Raw genomic sequence first — 5,799 nt, forward strand, 5'->3', positions numbered from 1 at the left:
GTCAGCTGGCCCTGCTGAAACTCTGAACCCACCAGGCAGCCCCAGCCCCCTCCAGAATGGATTCCAAGAGAGGGAACTGGCTCACTATGGACACCACCAACTGATGTGCCCAGAATTGTTGGCTGGCTGATGTTGGTTTGCACCCTCAGGAGTTTCTAGGTGAAATCTGAAATTGGCCCCATACATGGAGGACAAGAAGAGACTGAAGAAAGAGGCAGACCACTCCAGATTGGTAGGTGGCAATTCTAATAAGCAAGGAAACTTACTTGGGAGGCTTGTTAGGCATTTGCAAGATAAGTAGATCTCTACCCCAGCCTACCAGAATTTTAAGTTTATATAGAGGCCTTCACTGGGTTCAATCAGGTATACAGTGTAGATGGTCTCAACAGCACCTTACTATCTCAATGATATTTCTTTGAAACAGCATCTAGTATGGATAAAGCAAGTGGAATGCATGTTCCAAGGACAAGGGAAGCGGTGTAGAGCTTCCAATTTCCTGGGTCCAGCCTGTGGGTCAAATGTTGGTCATGTCCTCTTGATAATGTCCTCCAACAATCCACCCCTCTTGAGGAGCTCTTAAAATCTTACACACACCTCATTCCCCTTCCACACTGTGCCCTGAGAGGTCAGCAAGGGCTTTCACTGGCATAGAAGTTGCTTGTTTGGCAGCTTTCTGGCTGTATTGGAAGCAGATGCTACAGTGACAGTACAGGCATATGCAAGAGAAAACACAGGTTAAAATAATGATGCCCAAAATAAGTAACATTTTTTTCCCCAGGAGCTCAAAGATCTAATCCACTGCTTTATTAAGTCCCCTAGGCTGAGAGTTGGATCATTCAGGGCATTCAATTATTGACTAATGTGATTTAATAAAGATAATACATTAGCTGACTCATGGATGTGAACACACAACATTCTCTTTGAATGACAACACAGTTGCCTCCTTGCAAGGTAGTGATAATGTCCAAGGCCCTCCTATTTTGGAGGACAGCTTGTCTTCTTAGACACATTTCCAGTGTTCAGGAGAGACTGGCTTTATCAGCTGTCATTCAACCCTTGCTTGGCGAATGTAGTAAGGGCTTCTATGTACGCCATAACATCCTCCATGCCAATGGAGGGGATAAAGGTGGTGTCCTGGATGACTGTACCAGTGGAACACAGGATGTGCTCATCTGCCATTGAGGAGAGGGAGGTTGGCAATGGTTACCATGAGGCAGATTCCCCTTTGTGCCCTGGGTAAACCCAGAGTGCAATGGTTCAACCACCCAAGTGGAAGCTAAGTCCAGTGCAGAGCCCAATGCAGGGCTTGAACTGCCAACCCTGAGATCAAGACCTGAGCTGAGATTAAGAATTGGACACTTAACTGACTGAGACACCCAAGCACCTCCAGCCAAACTTTTCTTAGTTCAGGTCACTAGCTTCTGTGGTTCATAATTGTTTCCATTCAGATGGTGTCAGTGTTGAGGTGAATAGTGACTACAGTCCTTGTGGGCAGATTGTCCTGACCAGATTCATCTGTATTCCAGGCATCGATGGGAATTTCCCCCAGTCCCTCTCTGCAGGACACAATGGCCACCACAGAATAGGGGTGGGGGCATTTGGAGTATCTACCCACTCTGAAGGGCCTAGTAGCAGCTACATTTCTAGAGCCAGTGGTTTGGAAAACAGGATACTCCTCTGTTGCAAATAGGCATGCCACTTAGTCAAAGTGAGGGTGAGTCATGGCTCACTTTGTCTCTCCCACTGTGTCCAGCACCATTACTTCCACAGTCACAGGCACATCTAACTGAAATGGTAGCCCTGCTTAGGAGATGGCCAGAGCTTTAATCTACTTCACCAGTATTTTTGACTGCTCAAAGGTGACTTGCTGCTCTGATCCCCAGCCCCACACTTGCCCTTTATTTATTCAGCAATATAAGTGATAAAGACACAATGCTAGGTAGGCAATAAAAGTCCTCTAAAACCCCCAAACCCTACAAAAACTTGCACCTCTTTCATACTCTTAGGCTTGCGCCTAATCAATTACAGTTTCTGGGTAGGCTTACACCTAATCAATTATGGCGTCTGGAACAACACATTTCTTACCTGACCAAACAACTCCCAAAAACTTTATGGCAGTACCTAAACCTTGAATTTTCTGGGGGTTCACTGCCTGTCATCTCCCTTGCAGATGTCCCAGCAAAGTCTATAGAGTGTCCTGTAGCAGAAGCAAGTCTTCACATGTTATCATTATATCATCAATGTAATGAGCCCATTTTACTAATGTGTGGAAGGAGAACAGGGGCAGTTCATGAGTTACTATCCCATTACATACTGTGGGTTTATGCAGGTAACCCAGAGGAAGCACTTGAAAGATCCATGATGCTCCTCCCACATCAAGGTAAATTGATCTTGTGACTTAGCAGCCAGGGATATATTTAAAAAAAAAGTATTGACTAAATCTAGCAGAGTATGGTACATTTCTAGGACTGTGGTCAAGGTATCTAAGATGGTGGCAATGTCAGGCACAGCTTCATAGATGGGAGATAACACGCTGTTCAGTTCTTGATAGATATCATCTATCATGAGCCATGTGACTTTTTTACCAGCCAAACTGGGCTGTTGGAAACAATATGGGCAGAGTGTACAATACCCAGCTGGTGCAGCTCTTGGATATTTCTCCTATTTCATTGTGCCCCTGGGCAATTTATATTGTGTGACAGTTACCACTCTTCCTTGGGGGAGGCAGGTTTGGCAGCTTCTCATTAGTGTTTCCCCCAGCACTTGTGGAATGTACCAATCGAAGTTTGTAGAGCATGACTTTATAGGATATCAGTGTTAAGTATGTTTCTTGGTATTGGAGAGATAAAAATCTCATATTCTCATGGAAAAGAATGCCCAGTTAGCAATGTCAAAAAGACCTTCTTGACCATAACTATTTGTCCTGTATAACCATTGGTGGCACTGAGGGGGCCAGAAAACTTTTGAGGGCTAGTATCAACTAGAGTCATCATCTTTTGTTTATTTCTGGGGAACCAGTGAATATTGAGCTCAACCTGATGTCTGGTCACCTCCAGTGGCCCTCTCCTGCAGGCAGTCTTGGCTGAAATTATATAGTCAGGGCATGGGAGACACCTACCCTGAGTAGGACTATATTCCTGAGGTCTTTGCTGAAACAGGAGGGGCATCAGAGAGGGTAGGGGCAGGTGAGAAAGGTCTTAACTGTTGTTAAGGTTTTAAGGCTTTACACAGGCCACCCAGCATAGTGTTGTGATACTGGTCTATCTTTGTAGGTGGGATCATGGCAACAGTGAGGTCAAGCCACATGTGCTTCTACGTGACTTTTATTGGACCCTTTACACATGATTGGAATAGCCTTTTCGCTTTTCAAGTTCCCTCTCTGTGTTGGGTCTTTCCAATAGCCTGTACCCATTCCTAGGATTTGTGAAATTACCCCAGATGAATCATGGATTTCCCAACATTATGTATGCTTGCCCATGACTGCTCGGGATATCTATTCCATACTATGTGATGGGTGTGGACTGTAGTGTCTCACTTTCATTTCTACAGTGAATGTGACCTAATCAGGGCCTTGAAACATCAGGGCATAGATGGTCTGTCTCATTTCCAACTCCCTAAGAATTTTTGTACATTCTCTATAGATTTCCAGGGTCCTACATGCCCAGGGAGAACCCTTTCATTGGACTCAACCTCCCTGAAGGCTAGAATAATGCAAACTATAAGGGAATGAGTATCTTGAACCCCCCAAATGCAGTGTGGGTACTGCCAGAGGACAGAGAGTATGGTGATGTTCCTGCCTGGTCAAAGAAGTACCATTGCTCTTCCGCATCCCATAGCTGCACTAACCCTCTAACCATGTCTGGATACTTTCCCTGGCCTTTTACTGGAATTTGGCATCTATTATCAGTAAGCTCAGCAGGAGTAAGCTCATCATGAACATTTCCTGATTTAGGGCCTGCCCCACTGGGTGGCATTGTTGTTGTGGTGGTTTTGCTTTCCTTTTTTTTTTTTTTTTTTAAAGTTTATTTTTGAGACAGAGATAGAGCATAAGTAGGGGAGGGGCAGAGAGAGAGAGAGAGAAAGAGAGAGGGAGACACAGAGTCCCAAGCAGGCTCCAGGCTCCGAGCTGTCAGCACAGAGCCTGGCGCAGGGCTCGAATCCACGAACTGTGAGATCATGACCTGAACTGAAGTTGGACCTCCAACCGAGCCACCCAGGCGCCCCTACTTTCCTTTGTATTAGGAGTTGGATGGCATGGTCCCATGAAATTTCATCTATTTCACTGTCAATTATCACAACATCCTTCTCTTTGCTCTCCTAAATCCCCCAGGGATTCCACCTCTTAGGGTTCTAATCGGGCTTTGTCAAAGCGCTTGGAACTTAATCCAAGGCAACTTGCACCCTCCTACCTTTGCAAAACAGCATGCTAAGGTCTCCAATTTATATTATAATTCTATTCTCCCACCTTATCTACTAGACCCAAAGCTAGCAGAGTAGTGGAGAGCCACATGTTCTACTCTAAGTCAGCTCTTCTTTCAAATTTCTAATTTGAACTTCAGCCTCTAATTGGACATCAGTGGCCAAACTGACCACAGCAGGGGCCAGAACACTGTGTCAGCTATTTGTTCCCCTCTTTGCTTCAGTCCAATATGCATCAAACCAGCCACTGACTTGGGAGCATCCCCATACTAACATGATACACAAGTATCTAACATATGGATCACCCCTCCACACATAAAGGTCAATGGCCAACTCAGGATTTCCCCCATAAATGTTTGTTTTGTTTTGTTTTGTTTTTCCTAAGACCTATTTATCTGGTCTTCTACTAGCTAGCCAAGTGTTAGTGAGCTCCCTCAGCAGCTTCCCAGGTGAAATCTGAGGCTGACCTTGCACATGAAGACTAGAGAGAATGAGGAAAGAGGCAGGCCATTCCAGATTGATAGGTGGCAATTTTAATAAGCAAGGGAAATTACTTATGAGGTGTGTCTTGGGCAGTCACAAGATGAGTAGATCTCCACTGCTCTTCAACAGAATCTTAAAAGTTTATATAAAGGCCTTCAGTGGGATCTGTCACATATACCATCCAGATGGTCACAACAGCACATTGTCATCTCAAGGCTGTGTCATTATGGGAAGGCAAGGGGAATGCACATTCCAAGGATGGGGAAAGGGCGAGGAGCCTCTGATTGCTGGGGTCTAGGTCATAGGTCAATGGGTACTTATGTCCTCTCTGTAACCTTATCCAACAGCTGACTGGTGAAATCTTTCCTTTGCCAAAGCCAGCCTGTCAGACTGGAAGAGATCTTCAAATGTGCAGAAATAAGGCAAGAATGCAAGGATTAGGAAGAAACAGGAAAACATGACACCTCCAAAGGAAGCTAATAAATCTCTAGCCACTGATCTTAAAGAGATGGGGATCTATGAAGGCCCAAAGAAGAATTCAAAACAATTCTCTTAAAGAGGCTCAGTGAACTACACATAATGGAATGAAACAAAATATAAATAATTGTGAGGAAGACAGGTATTCACAAACACATTGAAATTAAACAACATATTTTTAACAACTTTTTGGTTCAAGAAAAAATCAAGGAAGAAATTAGAAAGTACCTTGAGAGGGGCACCAGGGTGGCTTAGTCAGTTAAGTGTCCGACTTTGGCTCAGGGCATAATCTCTCAGTTCGTGGATTCAAGCCCCACTTTGGACTCTGTGCTGACATCTCAGTCTGGAGCCTGCTTGGATTCTGTGTCTCCCCCTCTCTCTCCCCCTCCCCTGCTTATGCTCTGTCTCTCTATGTCTCTC

The sequence above is a fragment of the Panthera uncia genome, chromosome B1 (genome assembly GCF_023721935.1).
Source record: "Panthera uncia isolate 11264 chromosome B1, Puncia_PCG_1.0, whole genome shotgun sequence".
Lineage (NCBI taxonomy): Eukaryota > Metazoa > Chordata > Mammalia > Carnivora > Felidae > Panthera > Panthera uncia.